This window comes from Chrysochloris asiatica, unplaced genomic scaffold (assembly GCF_000296735.1).
Source record: "Chrysochloris asiatica unplaced genomic scaffold, ChrAsi1.0 scaffold00076, whole genome shotgun sequence".
In the NCBI taxonomy this organism is placed as follows: domain Eukaryota; kingdom Metazoa; phylum Chordata; class Mammalia; order Afrosoricida; family Chrysochloridae; genus Chrysochloris; species Chrysochloris asiatica.
In genome coordinates, this window is record NW_006408594.1 from 128,397 (window position 1) to 153,282 (window position 24,886).

At 39.3% G+C, this 24,886-nt stretch overlaps 1 protein-coding gene and 1 pseudogene across 1 annotated transcript in view; one reads left to right on the forward strand and one right to left on the reverse strand.

The window, feature by feature from the left end:
• The window catches only part of MKL1 (megakaryoblastic leukemia (translocation) 1), a 219,272-nt gene that overhangs the window by 3,596 nt on the left and 190,790 nt on the right, over positions 1 to 24,886 (forward strand). The window lies entirely within an intron of this gene.
• LOC102815209 lies at positions 10,244 to 10,641 on the reverse strand (annotated as a pseudogene).

Sequence of the window (24,886 nt, forward strand, 5' to 3'; positions counted from 1 at the left end):
AGAACCACTGGTAGTTTCCAACTGCTGACTGTGAGATTAGCAGTCCAGATCATATCCACTACCTTACCAGAGCTCCTTTTTCCTTACATAGCCATCCCTTATACTTACTGATTTGATATTAATCTTTTAAGTATGGATGAATTTCAGAACTGGCTTGAAACTGCTTAAGACCTATTTTCAGGAGCTCCTGGGATAGGAGCTGTAATACTGTTTCTGCTTGCAAATATATGTGTCTCATTTATCTTAACATACTTTTGTGGACAAGTCTGGGAATTTTAACCATAATTTATATATCATGGCTTCTGTGAGAAAAGGCATTCCAAGTTTCAAATGATCAAATGACAAATGAGCTTTTGGAATATAATCCACTTATAAGTTGGGGACTTGCTTGTATCCTAAAAGGTATGCCTTTTGGACTTTAGGAATTGTGGATTTAAGACTCACCAGTAGTATCACATAAGGAGCTCTGGTAGCATAGTGGTTTCTAATCAGGCTGCAAGCCACAAGTCAACAGTTTGAAACTACCAGCTGTTCCTCAGGAGAAAGATGAGGCTTTCTGCTCCCATAAAGATTTACAGCCTTAGAAACCCTATGCAGGGTCGCTATGAGTCAGAACCGACACCACGGCACATAACAACAACAACAACAGTAGTATTACATGGAATGCATTGCTTGTGTTTCAGACCAAAATTAGATAAATTAATATATGACAGGTTCATAAAAGTTTCTAGGGGAAAGCTGGCATTTTGGGGATTTCATACTTTATTTTTTTCTGGTTCACAGTTCCCCTCCTCTCCCTTAACTCTCTTCTTTTCATCCTCCTTCTAACTGGTTTTTCTGAATGTTTTTATTTTTATTTTTTTCCTTTTATCCCCTCTCTTTTCTCTGCTATAGCTCCATTTCCCTCTCCTGTGCCTCTTTTGTCTTTATAGTTATTAGATTCTTTGCTGCCTATTTTTATTTTCTTTTTCTCTTTTCATTGTTGATTCCTTTTGTGTTTATTCTGTTTGATTTTCTTGTGTGGGGGGCTAAGAGGGGGAGGGGGTTTTCTCTTTCCCACTGTATAGTAGACAGTAACCTACCCATACAGCCCAGCCACAGCCATACACTCTGCAGCTCCACCCACTGTGCAAGAGGCAGTACTAGCTCCTGTACTCCCTGATCAACACCCAACACCAGTCAAACCCACCCTAAACTGACGTGCAAGAATGGAAAATGGTGCGTGCACGTTGATTCTCTTAACTACAACCATAGGAGACTTGTTGAGAGCCTAAGAATACATCAACATGCAATCATTAATTAAATAAAAATATAACTACACCACAATGCTGTGGATACAACAGACAATTTTAGCTCACATGAAGAAATAGGGAGGCTGTCACAAACAAATGAAAAAGATGCAAAAACATTTTCAAAGACGAGAAGGTAATGGAACTACTAACTGAAAAACAATCCAAAAGAATGATATTTGAGTATCGTCAAAGGATTGATGGAAAGATCAAGGAACATAAGGAGAAAACACACACACAAAAATCTTTGGAAGAATTCAGGAAAATGCTAGAAGAACAAATAGACAAAATAAATGCAAAATTTGCAATAATACAAAATCTGTCATTAGAAATCCAGAAGATTAACAGCTAAGATTTCTGAAATGGAATACATTGAAAGGGTAAATTCGAAGCAATAGATAGAGGCTGGAATTAGTAAACTTGAAGATAAATCTCTCAATACTACAGTGCTAGAAGAACAGTCAGAAAATAATAGTGAAAAATCTGAAGAATGCCTAAGAGCTATGTGGGACACCACGAAGAGTAATAACTTGAGGGTAATCAGAATTCCAGAACAGGAAGCGACACTAAAAATAAATTGATGAGAAGATAAGCATACAAGAAGCTGAATGAATCCCAAACAGGATAGATCCCAAAAGAAAATCACCAAGACATGATCAAACTTGCCAAAACGTAAGGAAAGAATCCTGAAAGCAGCTTGGGAAATACAAAAAATTGTAAAGTTGGTCTGGTAAATGGATTAAATGCACTAATCAGGAGACAGAGAACAGAATGGATAAGAAAACAGGATCCTTCAATATGCTGTCTATAAGAGATACATCAAAAAGATTGAGACAGCCTAAATACTCATCAACAGAAGAATGGTTATGCTTACCTTGGTACTTGCATACAATCGAATACAATGCGGTGTTGAATAATTTGAGGGGAAACACCTCATAACTTTGATGAACCTAGAAAACATTATGCTGAGTGAAATTAGTCAATCATAAATGCCCGTCAAAAGGGGGATGCACATCTTCTCTCTTTGTTCTTTTTCAAAAGTGCTTTTCTTGGTCCTTTGTCTTTTCATTTGAGTTTTTAAATCACATGGGATTTTGATTGGTATTACATTAAATCTGTAAACCAATTTAGAGAGAACATTGTGTGAACATTGACCTCCTTTATAAAATCTTGCAGTGAGGTTTTATCATCTTTTTGATAGTCTTATATGTCTTTTGTAGATTTATGTTTAGAGACTGCTGTTTCATGGGATTCTGGTGTGGCATTGTTGAATAAAGCACTGGGCAGCAAGGTCAGTTTAAACCACATGGTCAGTGGTTCAAACTCACCAACACTTCTTGGAAACGTTATACAGAGTTGCTGTAAGTCAGAAACGATTCGACAGTACTTAACAACAACAGTGAATGATTTTAATAGTTATAAATACAGTCTCTTGATAAAACTTTTCTTGAACTATTGTTGCTAATCCCAGATGTTTTTCCAAAAGAAATAACAGTTTGTATATGTCTGTTATTGGGATGCTGAATGGGATGGAAAGAGTTAGTAAAGAGAAGTAAGCAGGAGATTTATTCCCCTTTCATAGTGACTCTTCTCCTCTGTGGGTAAGTTGTAGAAAATACCCATTTATTTTCCATATGTGTAGCCTGTGAAAGAACAGGCAGAGAATGTTTTGGGTTTTTTCCTGTAAGGGTACACACTATATGCTTTCATGCTTTAGTGCAGCACAGGAGGTAATAATTGATTGTTGAAAGAAGTAAAATTTTGAGTGGGCAGCTACTGATCTAAATTACTTTTTCTTGGGAAAACTAGAGAGAATTGTTACTTATGTTCCTTAGAAAGCCTGGTTGTCAACGGCTTTACTAGATTAGGTGTCCCAGCCAATGTAAAAGTGATCAAATTTTAAGACTCTAAATCTACTCAGTGAATCTGTTTAAATGTGACTTACAGAATGTAGTAATCTGTAACTTTGTTGTTGTTAGGTGCCATCAAGTTGGTTCCAATTCACAGCGGTCCTGTGTAACACTGTCTGATCCTGCACCATCCTCAGAATTGTTGCAGCTTCTGTGTCAGGCCACTTTGTTGAGGGTCTTCCTATTTCTCACTGACCTGTACTTTGCCAAACATCATGTTCTTCTCCAAGTACTGGTCTCTCCGTATAACATGTCCAAAGTATGTGTGAAGCAGTTCTCACTTCTTAGGAGCATTTGGCTATACTTGTTCCAAGACAGATTTGTTAGTTCTTCTGGCATATTAGTTAGTTAGTTAGTCAATGGCATATTCAATATCCTTTGCCAACCCCATAATTCAAAGACATCAATTAATCTTTTGTCTTTCCTGTTTATTGTTCCATGGACTGCCAGTAGAACAAACAAATCTGTGTTGGAAGAAGTACAACCAGAATGCTCCTTAGAAGCCAAGTTGGCCAGATTTTGTTCCTCATACTTTGGGCATATTATCAGGAGGGACCAGCCCATGGAGAAAGATATCATGCTTGGTAAAGTGGAGGGACAGGGAAAAAAAGGGAGACTCCTGAAGAGATGGATTGCCAGAGTGGCATCAACAGTGGGCTTAAGTGTAGCGGCAATTGTGAGGATGGTACAGGACTGGGTGATAGTTCATTCTTTTCTGCAAAGGGTCACTGTAGGTTGTAACCAACTCGACATAGGGCCACTATGGGTTGTAACCGACTTGATGGCACCTAACAACAAAAGTCATTGTTCAGCTTTTGAATGCATGTAGAAAAATCCCATGATTGAAAATGCCATGCCTTGGGACAGGTGCACATTAGTCTTTGCTTTTAAACACTCAAAGAGTTCTGCAGTTTTGCAGATTTGCCTAGTGCAGTCCGTCCTTTGGTTTCTCAGTTGATGCTTCCATGGTGTTGATTATTGATCCAAGTAAAATGAAATCCTTACCAACTTCAATATTTTCTCTGTTTATTGTTATGTTGTTTATTGATTCAGTTGTGAGGGTTTTTGTTCTCTTTATGCTGAGGAATAATCCATACTAAAGACTTTGTTTGCGTAGTGATTACGAATTGGGCTGTGAACCGCAAGGTCAGCAGTTCGAAACTACCAGCGATTCCACGGGAGAAAGATGAGGCGTTCTGCTCTCGTAAAGATTTACAGCCTCGGAAACCCTGTGCAGGGTCAATATGAGTCAGAACCGACTCCACGGCACTTAACAACAACAACAAAGACTTTAGTCTTTGGTGTTTATCAGTGTTTCAAGTCCCTTTTACTGTCTGCAAGCAAGATTGTACCATCTGCATATGGCAGAGTGTCAATGAATCTTTACTTCAATCCTGATACCATCTTTTCCTTCATATAGTCCAATTTCTCAGATTATTTGTATAGCATACAGATTGAATAAGATGATGAATGGATAAAACCCTGATACCTTTCCTGATTTTAAACCACATCATATCCCCTTGTTCTTTTTGAACAACTGATTTTTGATCTATGTTCAGGTTCTCCATGAGCACAATTAAGTGTTCTGAATTTCCCCTCTTTCTCAATGCTATCCATAATAATTATGATCCACACAGTCATAATATGCCTTTGCATAACCAGTAAAACACAGGTAAAATTTTTTCTGGTACTTCCTGTTTGTAGCCACATCCGTAAAGTATCAGCAGTGTTCCATGGCCTGTCTTGAATCCAGCTGTAATTTTGACAGTTCACTGTTGATGTATTACTACAGCAATTATAGAATTACCTTCATCAAAAATTTTGCTTGAATGTGATATTATTGATATTGTTTGGTAATTTCTGCATTCTTTGCATTATCATTCTTTGGAGTTAGCACAAATATGGATCTTTTCCACTCAGTTGGACGTGGAATGAGGGATATCATTGCTGACGTCAGATGGATCTTGACTGAAAGCTGAGAATATCAGAAAGATGTTTACTTATGCTTTATTGACTACGCAGAGACTTTTGATTGTGTGGATCATGACAAGCTAGGGACAACATTGCAAAATGTGAGTATTCTGGAGCACTTAATTCTGCTTGTGAGGAACCTGTACATACACCAAGAACAGAACAAGGGAACACCGAATGGTTTAGAATTAGGAAAGGTATATATGTCAGGGTTGTATTCTTTCGCCATACTTATTCAACCTATATGCTGAGCAAATTATCTGAGAAGCTGGATTATATAAAGAAAAATGTGGCATCAGGATTGGAGGAAGACTCATTAACAACCTGCGATATGCAGATGATACAGCCTTGCTTGCTGAAAGTGAAGAGGACTTAAAATATTTACTGATGAAGATCAAAGACCACAGCCGTCAGTATAGATTGCATTTCAATGTGAAGAAAACAGAAATCTTCACCACTGGACAAATAAACAGCATCCATACAAATGGAGAAAAGATTGAAGTTGTGAAAGACTTCCTTTTGCTCAGATCAACCATCAATACTCACAGAAGCAGCAGTCAAGAAATCAAACAATGTATTGCATTAGGCAAATCTGCTCTTTAAAGTGTTGAATAATAAGGATGTCAGTTTGACCCAAGTCATTGCCTTTTCAGTAACCTCACTGCATCTGAAAGTTTGACAGTGAATAAGGAAGACTGTAGAAGAATTGATACATTTGAATTATGGTGTTGGAGGATAATATTGAAGGTACCATGGACTGCCAAAAGAATGAACAGATCTGTGTTGGAAGAAGTATAGCCAGAGTGCTCCTTGGAAGCCAGGATGCCCAGACTTTATCTCTCATACTTTGAACATATTATCAGAGGGGAAGAGTCACTGGAGAAGGATGCATGTTTGGTAAGGTGAAGGGTTGGAGAAAAAGAGGAAGGCCCCCAATGAGATGGATTGGCACAGTGGTAGTAGTGATGGGCTGAGGTACAGCAATTGTGAGGTTGGCCCAGGACTGGGCAGTGTTTCGTTCTGTTGTGCATAGGGTCGCTATGAGTCAGTGCTGATTGATGGCCACTAACAACAACAACAAATCCACTCAGTTGGAAGAGATCCATATTAGTAGTCTTCTAAATTTCTTAGAGCAGACAAGTGAGCATTAAATTCAATTCAAAATAATATCAGTTCTTTTCAGCTCACTAATGCTCTGGTAGTGTAGTGGATACGAATCAGGCTGTGAACCACAAGGGCAGCAGTTCGAAACTACCAGCTGCTCCACGGGAGAAAGATGAGGTGTTCTGCTCCCGTAAAAATTTACAGCCTCAGAAACCCTGTTCAGGTTTGCCATGGGTCGGAACTGACTCAACGACACTTAACAAAAACAATGCTTAAAATTATCTTCAAGTGTTCCATATCTTTTTTGACAACTTCTAATTTTTCTCTGGAGTCCTGGTATGGCATTGCGGGTTAATGCGTTAGATTGCAAAATCATTTGAACTGCAAGGCCAGTGGTTCAAGTTCACCAGCCACTTACTAGGAAACCCTGTATAGGGTTGCCATGGGTCAAAACTGATTCAATGACAGTTAACCACAACAATTTTCCTCTACTTCGTACAGTCCATGTTTCAATTATTAATTTAGGTTTGTAGCTGTTTGTTACATGTTTACAAGCCAGGCCTCATCAGCAAATAGTTCTGAACATTTTACTCCAACTGTATTAGGGGTAGGGGAACATCTGGCCCAAGGACCGTATGCTGTTGTTGTGGTTAAGTGCTGTCAAGTCAGCTCAGACACATAGCTACCCTGTATAGAGTTTCCAAGGAGCAGCTGGTGAGCTTGAACTGCCAATCTTATAGTTCAGACGTCATTGCAGTCTGGCGCATTAACCCACAGCGCCACACCAGGACTCCTAAAAACAGTATGTTGTTGTTGTTGTTGTTAAGTGCCATCGAGTTGGTTCCAATCCATAGCGACCCTGTATAGGGTTTCCAAGGAGTGACTGGGGACCTTGAACCACCAACCTTGCCTGGCGCATTAACCCACAGCACCACACCAGGACTCTAAAAACCATATGTTGTTGTTATGTGCTATCGAGTCAGTACTGACTCATAGCAACCCTGTGCACAGAAGAACAAAACACTGCCCAATTCTGGGCCAATCTCATTACTGTTGCCTCGCTTGAGTCCATCGATGCTGCCACTTGGCCAATCCATCTTGTTGGGGGTCTTCCTCTTTTCCCACTTGTCTGTCTGTTGTACTGTGGTGGCTTGTGAGTTGCTGTGATTCTGAAAGCTATGCCACCAGTATTTTAAATACCAGTAGGGTCACCCATGGTGGACAGGTTTCAGATGAGCTTCCAGACAGAGACAGACTAGGAAGAAGGAGTGATGACTACTTCCGAATATTTAGTCACTGAAAACCTTATGACTAGCAGAGGGAAAACCCTATAGGACCCACAAAATCATTTGTTCTGGTCCTACCAAAGTAACTTCGGTTTCAGCTGTCACATTAGCGGTTAGTTATGTTTGACCAAATGTAGCAAAGCAGGCTAATTTTTAATTTGATAATTTTGTAAAACCTGTGAATGATGTTTTACATTTTGGCAGGAAAAAGGTTCCTCACCCTTGATCCTTATCATTAAGGTTGAATCTACTTTAAGAAGGTAGCTTTTGCCCACTTGTATTTTGAGTGCCTTCCCATCTGAGGGACTCATCTTCTGACACTTTTTCAGATAATGTTCTGTTGCTATTCTAAGGTTTTCACTGGCATTTTTTTAGATGTAATATGGCAGGTCCTTATTCCCATATTCTGTCTTTGTCTGGAAGCTCTGCTGAAAGTTACTCAACCATAGGTGACCCTGCTGGTGTTTGAAATACCATTGTCATACGTTGCAGCATCACAGTAACATGCTAGTCATTGTAGTACAACAAACTGACAGACAAGTGGTGAATTCCAGTATTTAGAGACGATCAATTTCCCACAGTCATTTTTTTAATTCAACGTAGTGCTAGATTCCTGGAGAACCAATGTATACTAGAAAGAATCCCTGCTCCAAGAACTCTCACCCTGGTTCCCATCTCCCAAAGAAATCACTGTTATGGAAACGTTGCTTGTTTCCCTCCAGTCTTTTTCTAAAGTTATAATTTGAAAGTAACTGAATGCTATCAATACAGTTACATATGCTTTTTCGTTTAGTTGTTTAGCGATTACATTTTAAGTTTCCTTGGACGATTTTTTAAAATTTATCAAAATATTTTTATAAGTAGGTTTTTTACCCATACATAACAGACTTTTCATTCTGTGCCATCATTGTATTACTGTCAACCTGATAATGACCATTTGAATCATTTTTAATTCATGCTTATACTAATATTTGGGTGAACATCTTATAAAGATGCTTCTGCATTGCTTTTTTTGGAATGGAAATATTAGCTTAAATTTTAATATTGAAAAATATATTTGGTGACTACTTGATACCAACTTTGGTTGGAAAGTGAGCGATGAACAGTACAGCTAAGCATAAGTAGTAGTTGGTCATACAGAAATGAGGGAATAGTGTGTGTGAAGGTTGGGGGATAATGAACACAGAGGTAGCAGACAGGAAAGAGAAAACTTGTCATAAAAGAAAACAAAAACAACTGGCCAGAAATAATTACTTCTTTTATGTTTGTTTATATTTGTTTAGCTCATTGTACTCCCTATTTAAGGAGCTCTGGTAGTGTAGTGGTTATGTATCAGGCTGCTAATCTCACAGTCAGCAGTTCGAAACTCCCAGCTCTTCTTATGGCTTTCTACTCCCATAAAGATTTACTGCCTCAGAAACCCTGTACAGGGTCGCTGTGGGTCGGAACTGACTCCACGGCACAGAACAAGAATAACAACTCTTATTTAGTACTTTCTTTTGTCTCCTCCTCCCCTCCAATTTGCTTTTATATACTGAGGGAAATAGCTGTGTAATGAAACAGTTGCCATTTCTATGTTTTATTATGTACACGTTATTCAGTCATCGCCATTACCTGTTTCCAGATCTCTCCTCCCCCCTCCTGAAGTGAATATGTGTGATGTGGTGGTGCAGGATCAGCACTGGACTGCTAACCGTAAGTTAGGTAGTCCAACCTCCAACCACTCCTATACAGGGTCACTATGAGTCAGAATGAATTCCATAGCACATTCCTCTGAGGAGCAATGGTGGTGCTGTGGCTTATGGATTTGACTCTCTAACTACAGTGTCAGCAGTTCAAAATTGTCAGCTGCTCTGCAAGAGAAGGATAAGGTAGTCTTCTCCTGTAATGATTGATAGTCTTGGAAATCCTATATAGGATTACTCTGAATCAGAATTGATGCGAAGTCAGTGGGTTTACCCTCTAGTAAATTATTTATTCTCCTTTACTATCCCAACCTTCATTAACCATCAAAGAATATTTCTTTTTGTGTACAAACCTTTCCTTGACTTTTTATTTTATTGTAATTTTTTTTATCGGAAAACAAATATACAACTTGGAATGGATTTGAGGCAAATTATGCCATAAGCAGATTTTCTTTAAGTGACTAGACAAAGTTTAAAAAGCTAACAATAAAAGAAAATATTTCTGGTACAGGACCAGCTGTACCAAAGAAGTGTATGAGTACTTGGATAATACACCCATTTTGCAAAAGTGCAGCTTTAAGTACATATGGTTGACTGTCCAAAATCTGCACAGTTATAACTCTACACTTCAATATCAACATGCTGATAGTTCATAAAGACAACTACTTTACAAAAGGCATGACCCAGATGTACCTTCTTTTGACCAACTCCATCTAAGTTTAGATGAGCAATAGGACTTAGATCTATCCAGAGTAAGCCACATGCAGCGTGTTACATGATCAGTTTTCTAAAGTAAGGTTTCAGGATAATGACAGTAAGACAAGGGAAGAAAAAACATGGAGGAACGAAGTCTTAATTACTATACACACATTCTTTTGACAGTAACTTATTTTACAAATAAGTTACAAACAAAGTAAAGGCAAATAAACAAATTTGTACAAGAAATTTAACACATCTGTACAATGTCTTCATTTTGCTGTCATCATTGTACACATTTTTCATAGTTTACCATCAGTGTCTGCTTCCTTGATCATTTCTTGAACTGCCTCATCTGTTAACTTCTCTCCAAGGTTTGTCATCACATGACGAAGTTCTGCTGCACCTATATAGCCTTGCCATCCTTATCAAAGACACAATGCTTCTCTAATTTCTTCTTCGTGTCTTTCATTTTTCTTGCCATTATTGTCAGAAATTCTGAGAAGTCAATTGTGCCATTACCATTAGCATCTACTTCAGTAATTATGTCCTGTAATTCTGCTTCTGTGGGATTCTGCCCAAGATACCTCATGATAGTTCCCAATTCCTTTGTTGCTATAGTTCTATCGTCATCCTTGTCAAATAGTGAAAAAGCTTCTTTGAATCCTGCAATCTGCTCTTCTGTCCGTTGGTCAGCCATGATGCAAGTGCTACCAGTCTCCAAGATGCGATCACACCAGCCACTCATTTTGCTAGCTCCACTTGGACACTCTTTGACTTTTTATAATAATGGTCTCATGCAATATTTGTTCTTTTGTGATAGACTTCTGTCACTCAGAGTAATGTCCTACAAGTTCATTCATGTTTTCAGGGGTTTTGCAAATTCATCTGTATTCTGTAATGCAGCGAAGTATTACATTGTGTGTATGTACCATAGTTTATCCACTCTTCCATTGATGGCATTTAGGTTGTTTTCATCTTTTTGCTATTGTGAATAGTGCTGTAGTGAACATGAGTGTGCATTTGTCTTCTAGTATCGTGTATCATACTTCTCTAGCATATTTACCTAGTAGAGGGATTGCTGGGTCATATGGATCATACTGTTTTCCACAGTGGTTGTACCATTGTACAGTCCCACTATCTTCTTGTCTTTTGATTTACTTGTTGAGTGGAGATTTTCTAATTAACTTCATCGTTGTTGGGGCAGGGCCAGTGTCGGCCTGATTCATCCTTTTCTTTGTGCCCACATTGACTGCACAATCACAGCATTCCACACATACAGTCTAAATTAATTGCCTACTCACATTTATGGTGATCATAGCCCTTAACATTTATTTGCTGCACCTTGGAAAGTTTAGCTGTAAATGTTGTTAGGTGCTGTCAAGTTGGGTGTACACCAGAACAAAACACTGTCTGGTCCTGCACCATGCTCACAATTGGTGCCTGAGGCCAGGAAGTAGTGTACCTATGGCATGATTATCCCAGCTTTGTTGGTCTTGACTGGGTTCATCAGTAGTAGAGGTGAGCACAGGAAATGGAGGCTGCATAAGACCTGTGGGAAATTGCTTGTGGTGCTGAGTTACATAATCTTTTGGGTGCTTTCACTTTGTTCAGTGCCAGGCATCTGCAGGAGAGACTTAACTGGTTGGAACCTGTGGAATTTGATATGATGGTGAAATTTTTGTAGGGCTGAGCTTCAGTAAGCTCTCACATGCCCTCTTGAAAAATCAGATCAGAAATGGACACAGGGAGCCAGCCAATATTTCAGAGTCTAGAATCCCATAGAGATCATAAAAAGACATGTCTAGTTCTGAGCACACCTGCCTATGATACATTTCATTAAGATCAATTATTAGTGAGGTTGACAGCTTCAGATCATTAAAGGCTAATTATTTTGTAGGTGAAGCTAGGCTGTTTTTCATTCCATTAACTTCTGACAGTTTGGACATTTTTCTTCTCATTAGCTATTAGTATTTCTGAGAGTATTATTGTGGATTTTCTTATTTGTATTAATCCTACCCTTCAAAGCCTTGGATAATTTTAGGATTCCTCATATAGGAGCTCAGGTAGCGTAGTGGTTATGAATCAGGCTGCAAACTTTAAGGTCAGCAGTTTAAAACTACCAGTTGTTCCGTGGGAGAAAGATGAGGCTTTCTGCTCCCGTAAAGATTTACAGCCTCGGAAACCCCGTACAGGGTCCTTATGAGTCGGGACCGACTCCACGGCACATAATGACAACAACAACATATAGGAATTAAGGAGCTCAGGTAGCGCAGTCGTTAAGAATCAGGCTGCGAACCTTAAGGTCAGCAGTTCAAAACTGCCAGCTGTTCCATGGGAGAAAGATGAGGCTTTCTGCTCCTGGAAAGATTTACAGCCTCAGAAACGCTGTACAGGGTCGCTATGAGTCGGAACCGACTGCACAGCACGTAATAACAACAACAAATGTCCTAATGCCTGTAAAGATTTGCAGCCTCGGAAACCCTGTACAGGTCACTATGAGTCGGAACCAACTCCATGGCACATAACAACAACAACATATAGTTTTAAAAAATACCTTTAGCATGTATTGCAATGAGTATTTTTGCAGACTACCTGCCCTTGTTGGTTGCAATGATTCTTTTGTTGTTGCAAACATTTCCCATGATGTTTGAATTTTCTGTGGTAAATAGGGCTTTTCATTCCATTTATCATTTGTTTATGAATACTACCATGTCAGACACTTGCTGGCTGTGGAATCCAAGGTGGGCACAGATGCGAGAGAGCATTTGTTGTTTTTAGGTGCCTTCTAGTAAATTCTGACTCATGGTGACCTCATTTGTGCAGAGCATTTTCAAGGCTTGTGGAAGCCTTTTGGAAGCATGTCACCAGGCCCATCTCCCAAAGGCCCTCGGGGTGAGTTTGAACCTCTAACTTTTGTTATATTCTAGCCATGCATGGACTTCTGGGGGGTGGGCTTAAGAGAGGGGTTTTACCATGTGCATGGAGGGTATAAGAGTGCCAGGATGAGAGAAGACTTTGGACTTATCAGCTCCTAAACTGTGGGTTGAAGGCCAAGTAAAGTCACGTGATGATAAGAAGGGTTCCTGATAAAGGCAAGGCAGAAAAGGAGGAACACAATTCAGAAGCACGAAAATATTCTAGTCAAACTATTTAAACCAAATTCCATCAGCCTCTGTATCTCTTAACTTATACTGGCTAGAGTCGCTGGGTGGCTCAGTTAACATGCTTGGCTGCTAACTTAAAGATTCGAGGTTCAAGTCCACCCAGTTGCATGTGGGAGAAAGACCTGGCAATTACTTCTGGAAGAAAATCCTATAGAACATAGTTTTGCTCTGACATACAGGATACCACGAGTGACAATCAACTTGATCATTTCCAGGAAGCATAGTGGATGGAGCATCCTTGGCATCATGGAGATACAGTTAGCAAAATCCAAGACATGGAGAAATGACTTGAGGGAGGGTGGAATCTATAGGTTAATGGAAAATTATGAAACACAGCAGTGAAATGCAATATTGATTCCCTTTTGTACTTTTATTTTAATACATTATATCAACTTTAAAAAGTTGTGAGACAAGCGGAGGTCCCTGGTACCATCAAGTGAGAAGAACAGAGAGTGGGACCCTACCCAGAGAGGCAGTGATGCCAGGGATGGAGACAGAAAATATGACGTGGACAGATGGAACTGCTGGGGACACTGGACTCAGGGCTGGAGAAGGGCTGTGTGCTGGTGGCCCGGCGGTAGAGGTGGGGGTGAGTGTAAAGCTGATGTTCTCCCATGTAAACCTCACAATGAAAAACTTAAATAAAAAAAAAAAAAGTTATGAGATGGGAGAATTTGAACACTGATTGAAGAATAATTGAGATATTAAGGAATTTTAAAAACTGCGTTTGATGATGGTATTATGGTTATGTTAAAAAAAATAGTTCTTTTAGCTCTATAGGATTAAGATGAAATTGTATGATGCCTAGCATTTGCTTCAGAGTGCTCCATTGTTCACCCTGCGCTCTGTGTGTGTATGTGTGTGTAGAGGTATGACAGGATAGATGAAACAGCTTTGCTTGTATGTTGATAAACTTGAGAGTAAGTGGTGGGTGTATTGTGTTGTGTACTGACAAGTCAGTTACTACTTATGTTGTTGTTGTCAAGTGCCGTCCAGTCGATTCCGACCAATAGTGACGCTGTATAGGGTTTCCAAGGAGCAGCTGGTGAGCTTGAACCATCGACCTTGCAGTTCAAATGGCTTTGCAGTCTAACGCATTAGCCCACAGCACCATACCAGGACTCCATTACTACTCATGTTGTTGTTAAGTGCCGTCGAGTCGGTTCCGACCCATAGCGACCCTGTACAGGGTTTCCGAGGGTATAAATCCTTATGGGAGTAGAAAGCCTCATCTTTCTCCCGCGGAGCGGCTGGTAGTTTCGAACCGCTGACCTTAAGGTTCGCAGCCCAATTCGTAACCACTACGCTACCAGAGCTCCTTATTACTACTCATAGCGACCCTGTATTTCGAGAGTGACTGGTGGGTTTGCTACCAACCTTGTGGTTAATAGGTGCTTATTCTATAGTGCCACATATGTAGCCGTTCGTTATGCCATTCTTTCTTTCTCTCTCTCTCTCTTTTTTTTTTTTTTTTAATGCTTGAGCATTCCTGTAAAAAGTTTTCAAATATTAAGGACCTGAAATGTCATGAGTCAGTCTTCAAGTGGTAATTAAAGCAGTAAGAAAGGACAAGATTGACCAGGAGTGCCCCTGAGAAGGGCAAAGAAAGAGGAGCCAATGGTTTTTTCAGAGAATTGGTGTCAGATAGAAAGGTAGAAAAGTAGAAAAGTAGGGTTAAGAAAACCAAGGAAGTGATACATTTTAAGAAGAGAATGGAAACTCGTTAACAAATCTAGTAGAAAGGTCGGCTAATACAAAAACTTGTCTGGTTCCTCTTGATCGTGAACATTAAGGCCTTTGGGGAGTTTGTTGGTGCGAGAGTGGGGATGGGAAAAGCTTTGTTCAGAACTTAAACATTTGAAAATGAGTGCTATCCTTCAGCATCAAGAAATAATAGAGGCGGTGTTGTTGTTGTTAAGCATTGTCGAGTTCTTTCCCATTCATAAGGACCCTGTATGAGACTTCTGAGGCTGTAAATCTTTGTGAGACCAGAAAGCCTCATCCTTCTTTTGAGGAGCAGTGGGTTCAAACTGCTGACCTTATGGTTAGCAGTTTTCTTATCTTACACAACCACAGCACTCCCAGCGAGAGCATGTTGTTGTCAAGTGTCATCAAGTCGGTCCTAACTCATAGAGACCCTGTTTAGGGTTTCAAGGAGTAGCTGGTGAGTTTGAACCGCTGACATTGTGGTTCATACCAATCTTGTAGTCCAGTGCTTTATTTCACACCAGGACTTCAAATAGAGCTTGTTCTTGTTGTTAAGTGCTGTAGAGTCGATTCCGACCCATAGCGACCCAGTATAGGGTTTCCAAGGAGCAGCTGGTAAGCTTGAACCACTGACGTTGCAGGTCAAATGACTGCAGTCTGGCGCATTAACCCACAGCATACTAAATTTGTATTGACTAGCTTGACCCAAGCCATGGTATTTTCAGTAACCTCATATGCTTGTGTAAGTTGGGCGTGAATAAAGAAGACAGTAGAAAGAATTGATGCACTCGAGTTATGATATTGGAAAAGAATATTGAAAATTCATGGGCTGTCAAAAGAACAAACAGATCTGTGTTGGAAGAAGTGCCGCCAGTGTGCTTCTTGGAAGCTAGACTTTATCTCTTATACTTTGGACATATTATCAGAAGGGACCAGTCCTTGGAGAAGGATATCATATTTGGTAAAGTGGAGGTTCAGAGAAAAAGAAGACCCCAAACGAGATGGGCTCAGTTGTAGCAATGATTGTGAGGTTGGCCCAGGACCAGGCAGTGTTTCATTCTGTTATGCATAGAGTCGCTATGAGTAACGGTACTGATTCGATGTCACAGAACAACAAACAGCAAGCTAGAGTTAAGAGTAAAAGCAAAAGAAACACTTGTATTTTATTAGCGATTAAAAGTTGTCTTTCATTCCCTTACTGTTAACTTGAGCATATTCATTTGTGTGGAGGCCTTGTTGAACTTTACTTGTGTTCTATTTCTTTGAAATTTTGTTAGTTCACACAATAAATAGTGGAACTGAAACTGTCACTGGAGTTCAGACTTTACGAATCAAACTCTTAGCCATAGTCACAGATCATGTTGCTTGGAATTTCTTTTTGAAAACTAACAAAAAAAAACACCAAATGGTTTTTGTGAATTGAGGGATGGTTTACAGAACAGATCATCAGTTTTACATTCAACAAATCCTATACTTAGCATTCATTACAATGATTGCAATCCTCTCCATGTTCCACCAATTAACAGTATTATTCCGTTTAATTGTTCATTGTTATTCTTCACCTTTTTATTTGCTGCATTCCATTGTGTGTATGTACCGAAGTTTGTTTTACCATTATTCTGCTGATGGGCATTTAGACTATCCATCTTTTTGATGTGTCTTTAGTAGACAGCATATTGAAAGATTCTATTTTCTTCTGCATTCTACTCGTTCTGTCTTTTGACTGGTGCATTTAATCCATTTACATTCAGTTTAATTGTCATTGCATATGAATTTATTGCTGTCTGTTTCTTTTTGGTGCTCCTGGTTTCTTTGTTTCACATGATTTTCTGCACTGAGTTCATTTTCATTTCTTTTATGGTCAATTTCTTTTCATTTTCATTTCTTTTATGGTCAATTTCATTTATTTTGAAGTGCAGGTGTATTAATTTTCTTTGAGGTGACCCGGTAATTTATTAATAGCTTTACCTGTTTAAAACAGCCTGTTTAATCTTGAAATCTATTTGACTTCCTTGCGATTTGGAGTTCTATATCTACGTTATTCCTTCTTTTATGTAACTGGCTAATTATAAATTGATACTTCTGGTTCCCTGTTTTCAGGTTTGTCTTACTTTAAATACTTATGTGTCAGTGTTGAGTTCTGGGTGGTGTCGTCATGTATGGTAAGCTCAGGTTGTTGTCTGTCCTGTCAATATAGTGTCCATTTCTGAAATCTTAGTATTAATTTTCTGAATTTCTAATTGCAGGTTTTATATTGTTTTCAGAATTCGCATTTATTTTGTCTGTCTGTTCTTGTAGTTTCCCTGAATTCTCTAGTTTTTTTATGTATTCTTGATTTCTCTGATCTTCCTGTCAGTTCTTTGAAGGACCTAAATATCATTCTTTTGACTTCTGTCTCAGGTAGTTTCATACCTTTTCTTCCTCAGAAATATTTTCTGACTCTGCATCTTGGTCATTTGTTTGAGTCATTCTCTCTTGTTTCTTCTTGTAAGCTAAAATTAATTATTGTCTCTGGGACGTTGTGGGGTTTTCTTTCTGTATTTAATTGGTGAGTGTATATTGATGTATTCTTAGACCCTCACCAACTGTGTCCTGTGGGTGTAGTTAGAGAGTGGAAGCGTTTACACTGTTCTAGTTCACCGATTGTGCCTCTTTAGTTGAGGGTGGGTTTGGCTGATGTTGCTGTCAATCACTGTTCAGGTGTATAGGAATTGGTATTGGTTCTTGTCCCTTTGGTGGAGCTGCAGACTGTATGGTTGTTGATGGCCTATATGGGCATGGGTCCTGTCTCTTGTCGATAGGAAATAGAAAACCCCTTCCCCCCACACATACAAGAAAACAAAGTAGAATAAACAGACACAGAACCAACAATGAAAAGGAAAAATAATAAAAAAAAGAAATAAAAACAGGCAACAACTGGAAAAAGAAAAGAGGGACAGGAAAATGGAGATATAGAAGCATAAAATAAGAGAGTGAAATAAAAGGAAGGATTAATAAAACAAACAGATAAATCAGGGAAAGGAAGATTCAAAGAGAATGATAGTAGAGAGTAGTAAAGAAAGCTTAAAGGAGTTGGGGAGCAGAGGGGAAATAAGAAACAGAAGAAAAGAAGGAAAAACAAAAGCAGAGATACAAAGGATAAAATTCAAAGCAATGGAAAGAGAAGATGAAGGAGAAAGAATAAACAACTGAAAACAGTGAAACAATAAAAGGATAAAACCAAACCCAGAAACAAAAAAGCAATAATAGTGCAGCTGTTAGTCCTGGAGAGGAGAAAACTCGGTGGGGAGGAGCTCCTGCAAGCCAAGGAGCTCAGAAGGTGGATGTGGGAGGGATGAGACAGCTGAGTTTCTGGCCCTAGATGGGTTTCTATTGTTCTTTGTGTTATCTATGTTCAGGGTACTCAATCTGAAAATTGTTTGTGAAGGCTCTTAACGGAGCTGGCTACAGTGTCTGTTAAGACCACAGGCCACCTGGGGGCAGGGTGACTGGTTAAAAGCTGGTCTAGTGGCTCTACTGGTTTTGTAGGTCTGAAACCAAGCCCGCCTGAATTCAGGTACCAAAGCAGCACACCAAAGTGACACAGTCAGCTCCACCTCACATTGGCATGGCTCCCAACCAACTGACTCTGAACTCTCAGAGTTCACCCTCTGACTCCCCAAGATCAAGGGGATTCAGGGAGGTATGGATGTAGAGAGTACATGAGGACGGGAGCTGAACACACCCCTAGTCACCAGGGAAGTGTGGGGAAGAAGAAAGAATCACACCTTCTCCATACCCTGTGTGACTCTGCTCTGCCAGGCCACCTTATGTCACCAAAGCTGCTTACAAAAGTTCAAGATGGTCACATGGTATCTGGGTGGCCACTCACTGTTCTTCCTCTCTCCATATCAGTGCTCAGCTTCTCTTCTCAGCAAGCGCTCTAGTCACTTCTCTTAACCTTTCCTCTGAAGTTCAGTGGTGTGGGATTTTCATCTATGTCTGTTTCCTTTGTTCTCTTGTACTCTTGTGGTGTGTCTGCCTAGTCTGCCATCTTGCTGGAAATCCTCTTTTTTCATTTTCATGAAAATCCTCTCTTTCACTTTTTTTAGATTGCTTCTTTTAAAAATTATTTTCTTTAGCTTCTTTTACCCCAATGTATGTGAAATAATGGGCATTAAATTGCTCTGAAAAAGGTAGCAAATCAGTTGAAAGTTGATGGCCATGGCATTCCGAACCGTTTTCTACAAGAGAGAGGGGTTTGGGCAAGATGGAAACAGTCCTCTGTCCTTCCTACCAACTTCTGTGCAAGAATTTAATAATTTGTATTTTTTTCCCTGAAAATCTAAAACGATGAGAATTTGTTTCCTTTGAAAAATCCTCGCACAGCAAATTGTACACCCACAAAGGAACCAAGGAATGAGTCAACCTTGTTAGGGATGCTTTTCCCTTGGCTGCTAACCTCTGACCAGACTGTCATGTAGGCTGGGAGTTGATATGTGCCCATTTCTCATAAGACAGATTGGATACTTGTTTACCAGAGTCAGCAGCTAGGGCGAATGCTATTGGCTGCAGTCCTGTCTTCCCAAAGCAGTATGTAACCCCCCACTGGCTGCCACTCTGCTGCCTGTTGAGTCATCCCCACAGTTCTATATCGAGCTTTTCTGGCTTTTCTTGTAGACATAATGTTCTTGGAGTGAGAAAGAAAAGAAGTTTTTCTCTCTTGTGAGACTCCACAGACTCTTCTGAGCACAGACTATTTCCTTCCGTCATTCTGAGGCCATTTTCTCTTCTGTCTTCTGTTTGTGTTTTCATTTCTCCTTTGTTTGCCTGTGTGAGTATTAACATATTCCTGGGGCCTGGTGCAGCCTGGAGTCCTGGTGTGGCACTGTAGGTTAAGCTCTCAACCACAAGGTGGGTTTGAACCACAAGGTCAGTGGTTAAAACTCACCAGCTGCTCCTCAAAAACCCTATATACAAGGTTGCTGTAAGTCAGAACCGACTCCAAGTCATATAACAACAACAACAACAAATGTAGCCTTTTAACATGCTGCATCTTAACCTGAAAGATTGAGAGACTCGTGCTAAACATGCCATACATGGAGTTCTCACTTTCAGCTACAAAAAGTCAATCAAATATGCTGAAAGATGTCTTAATATCATTACTGTTAATATCAGTTATAATTTAAAAGATTTGGTGGTCATTTTTGTTTTGTTTCTAATGGAAGGTAGAATGCATTTATTCATATTTAGAAGATAGAAAAGGATTAACATTTTCTTTCTTGGGAAATTCCTATACATTGAAACAGTCTTGCTATATGTCCTATGTATGTATGATCAGAAAGCATTTGAGAAAAGTCAGACAGGAAGCTGCCTCCTATTCACAGATCACTTGTTTTAGACACAGGCACAAGTAAGAGAGGCTCTTTGAGAAGATGGGTAGATCTGAAAGAGAGATTACAGCTCCGGAATGTATTCAGATGACTTTTTTGAAATAGATATTTTAATTGGAGTGGGGGTGGAGAAATAGTTGAGCTTCTGTAGTTAAATATTCAACTTCCTTGGTCTGTTATCTATAAATATCCCAGATGAAAAACCGCTGGAGCTCTTTTTCAGAAATTTTGACTCAGCGTACATACATATCTGATTGTGTCTAGATACTCTACTCCCCATCCCCACCTCCCATGAACGGGTCAGTAAATAGACTGCTTTTGCCACGAGATGGAGTTGTTGGGAGTGTGCTCTCTCTGCAATAACAGCAAAGAACCCATATAATAGAGTTCTGAACAAAACCCTATTTTCGTTATTTAAAAAGACAGAGAAAGAAAGCAGTAGATCTGTTTTCCGAAAAGTCTTTCTGTGTGTCTCTCCCTTCCCCCCAGGGACGAATAGCAAGGGGAGGGACTCACTCACTGTTCTAACTGCACTTCATACGTCTTAACTTGAGCGCTTTTTTGTTTCCTGTCGGCAGTAAGTCAACTCTGGATCATCTCCACTGGCCTGAAGGCTGGCGAGATTGGTAACTGCTCTGAGAAGGGCAGCTGGTTCTCATTGACTGATGGTGCATAAGCTGGTGAGATTGAATTGATGAAAGCTTTTGGTAGCCTCTGAAGACATCCTTGTTGGGTTTTTTTTTTCCTGTGAATTTGAATTCCTTCATTTTATTTGTGGGCTCTTGTTTCTGAGAAGAATCTGCCATGACTCTGCTGGAACCTGAGATGCTGATGATGGCTGTACAATCAGGTAATTCCCATATTTCCTGCAGTTCCTGTGTACCATAGTTGTTTTCAAAATTGCATCAGGCATAATTGTATTGAGACTGGACAGATATGGGGAGGAAGATAGTTTGAGGGAAACCATAAATTGTCTCATAAATGTACTGTTTTCAGATTTTTGGTATAAAAAATTTTATTTTTTCTCTAATTGCAAATTCTAATATTCAGACATAGCTTTGAGTTAGATACTTACTGATCTTCAGACTTTTCAGTAACGAGATCTATTAGAGGAAAAAACTGTTTTCCTTCTTTAATCAGGTATTTTCTTAGGGTCTGTGGAGCTACTTAATGAAGGAGAATTAAATTGATTTTGTTGTTTTATATACATAACTCTTTTTAATCTCTAAGCCCCACTTGCTTTTATGTCTGTCTGTGAACGTATCAGTATATTTTTTTCCTTAGTTGTTCTTTCTCTTTTGTGGTCATATCCTTTTTAATGTTTCATTTTTTTGGCTCTGTGGAAATGTGCTTGATAAACACATAGGATTAAGACTGCATTTTGAAGTTGGGAAAGTTTGAGGCAATAACAAAAATCCAGGATTTTGGGAATTTTATAAAATCAGCGTTCCCAGTTCAGAAGTGTCTTTAAAACCTTTTTTATTCTTGTTATTTTTTTAGTGGTTACTTTTAGTGTTTTTAAACTTGTAAGTCAGATATCTAAAAATAGGGAATGTTCTTCTGTTATTTTTAGATTTCTGCTAAATTGTAATCCGTAGTGTTTTCCTGTTTCAGAACATATTTTGAAATATTCGTACAAGTTGCATTTGGGGACCTCTGTGCCATCCACAGGACTACTAGCTGCTAGGTTAGCAGTTCAAACTGACCAACCGCTCCTCAGAAATCCTGTATGGGGTTGCTGTGAGTCAGAACCTACTTGACGGTGCTCAGCAACAACATCCCATTCATTGGCCTCCACTCAAAGGAGAATAAGACTTCTTGGAAACTGCAAGATACTGTCTCTGGTAGAGTTGGCCTCATTGTCCTCCTTGGGGAGCACTTAGTGTGTTGAAAGGTACAGATACCCATCACTTGAAGACAGGCTCAGATGCTATCAGGTTAGCCCTCTAGACAAGGAAGTGGTAAGGAGCAAAGATATCACTACCATTATGTTCTTTCTGGTTTTACAATTATGATCAAATGAGTCATTTGTTAGTTGAATTTTTTGGTTCATAAGTGCTATGCATTCCCGGTTGCCTTTTCTTTTCCTCCCACAGAGCTGTTGAGCTTTGTATTCTAAACAAGAGAGTATGCTTAACTGACTGTTTCCTATCTGTCTTTGACGGAATTGCTCCCTGTTGAACTAACTGGGAATTTTGTTTTCTGTCTGTATTCTAGTTCTCTGCTATGTAGGGCATGTACATATTTCATCTTCGGGGAATAGGCGATGCTGGTGTATGTTGGCATTTGAACGATCTTAAAGCTATTCCATGGGAGAAAGATGAGGCTTTCTGCTCCCGTACAGATTTACAGCCTCAGAAACCCTGTATAGGGTAGCTATGAGTGGGAACTGACTCCACGGCACATAGCAACAACAGCAACCTTTCTTTAACCACCTTGTTGCTTCTAGAGCTCTCTTTTCTTAATAAAAATTAGATAATTATTGTTTGTGTTCCCATAAGGGTGTCTCAGTGTTCCTAACTCTATAAGGGAAAATAATTCTATATTTTCTTGTCTTACTGGAGAACTATTTTTCCTATGACATATGTGGGGCAGGGCTAGCTACCTATCTGTTGGGCCAGCTACTTCATAAAACTTTCAGAGGACAAGAATAGTTGAAATTGACAAGGGTGTTGTAAACAGGTGTTTGAAAGATTGCTCATAATAGCATGTAGTATGAATTTTTCTTCTTCTTTTTTTGGCTTATGTGCATTAAAGTAGGGAAATTGAATATGGGAGGAGAGTAATTACAAATTGATTTATCTAGTACCTGCCATTCCCAAATTTTCAAATGCTTCAGTAATGTGTTGGTTTTGTAAAATTGTTGCTGTAGTAGCTGTAACTATTACTATTTTGGATTAGCAGAAATTTGAAAGTTTATAGAATAACATGCTACTATATAGTCTTCTATGATGGGAAATGAAAAAGCATCTATTATGAAATCTCAATTAGCCAACCATACTTTCTGAAAACTAAAGATATTTAGACTTTATCTATGCGCCATAGATTTTTCTATCAATAAGATGTTAAAACCTCCCTGTGAGACTATCAATGACTATATAGGGAAACTACCATTTATTGAGATTTTTTGAATAACTAAACCCCTGTAGACATAATTCACGAGGCCAGGTCTCTGTCTTCAATTAGATATTACCTACAGCCATCTTGTTGATTCTGACCCATGTTGTTGTTATTGTCAAGGGCTGTAGAGTCAATTCTGACTCATAGTGACCCTATGTAGGGTTTCCAAGGAGCAGCTGGTCGGTTTGAACTGCTGACCTTGTGGTTCACGGTCCAGTGCTATTATGACAGTGTCCTTATGTAGAGTTTCCAAGACTATAAATCTTTATGAGAGCATGCAGCCTCACATTCTGCAGAGTGGCTGGTGGATTTGAACCACTGCCCTTTTGGTTAGCAGCCTGTTGCTTAACTCACTGTACAACCAGGACTCCTTAATTAGATATGAAGATTGACTATTACTGCAAAGTTCCAGGATACATTTTGTGTTTTAACAGTTTTCTCCAGTACTTGGGGTCTCAGATAGTTTGCTGAGGCATACTTGTATATAAGAACTTCATCCCCCTCACTGCTGGTAGTCTCTTACTAATCGTTTGAGATCCAGTTCAGATGCTGGCGCCCCCCACCCCCGCCCCCGTGCTTCCTCTCTCAGTAGAGTCAGCCCTTCCTCTGTGCCTACAACAATGCTTTTCCAGTAGATACTGATTATCGTTTTTATATGTCTCTCTAAATAGGTTATTAGCTTTTCAAGGGCAATATATTCATCTATATATTGCCTCCTGACACTGTACTTGGCACATAGTAGACATATTTTGAATGAATGAAGGGATTTTATTTAACATACTTTTTGTCATACACAGGCACATGCCTTTTAAATCTAGGTTTTATTGAAGTATTTGTGATCTTTTTTCATATTAAGAAATGAATCCTCTAATCACCATCCTGTATTTTAGCCAGTTCCTGCTCAAAGCAGGTACTGTTGAGAACATGATTATTAAAGTTGCAGTTCTTCCATGTGTCAGGATGTGCAGTATGTACCCTATTTGCATTGATGCATATTATCAAATCTAAGTGTCTAATTAAGCCATAATTAGAGGATTAAAGCCTTTATCACTACTATGAAAACTTGTCGGGATCATTGTAATAAGAGAATGTAAATGATCTGATGTAGAATTACAAGTCTTTAGGAGCTCTGGTAGCTTAGTAGTGTTACAAATCGGGCTGCGAACCTTAAGGTCAGAAGTTCAAAACTGCCAGCTATTCCGCGGGAGAAAGATGAGGCTTTCTACTCCTGTAAAGATTTACAGCCTTGGAAACCCTGTACAGGGTCGCTGTGAGTCAATTCTGACTCCACGGCACATCACCACCACCAAAGCTGAAACTTTAGATGTTAAACCCTTATTGGATATGTCATTTGCAAAGATTTTTGTCACCCAGTCTTTAGGTTGCCTTCTGATGCTTTTGATAGTCTTTTTGTTTTTTTTTTAATTTAAGGTTTTTATTGTGGATTGAGTGAAAGTTTACAGGGCACATCATCAGTTTCACATTCAACCATTCAAATGACTTGTTTCATTACACTGATTATAATCCCTTCCATATACCATCAGTTAAAAGTATTTCTCTTTATCCGCTTTAGCTTTTT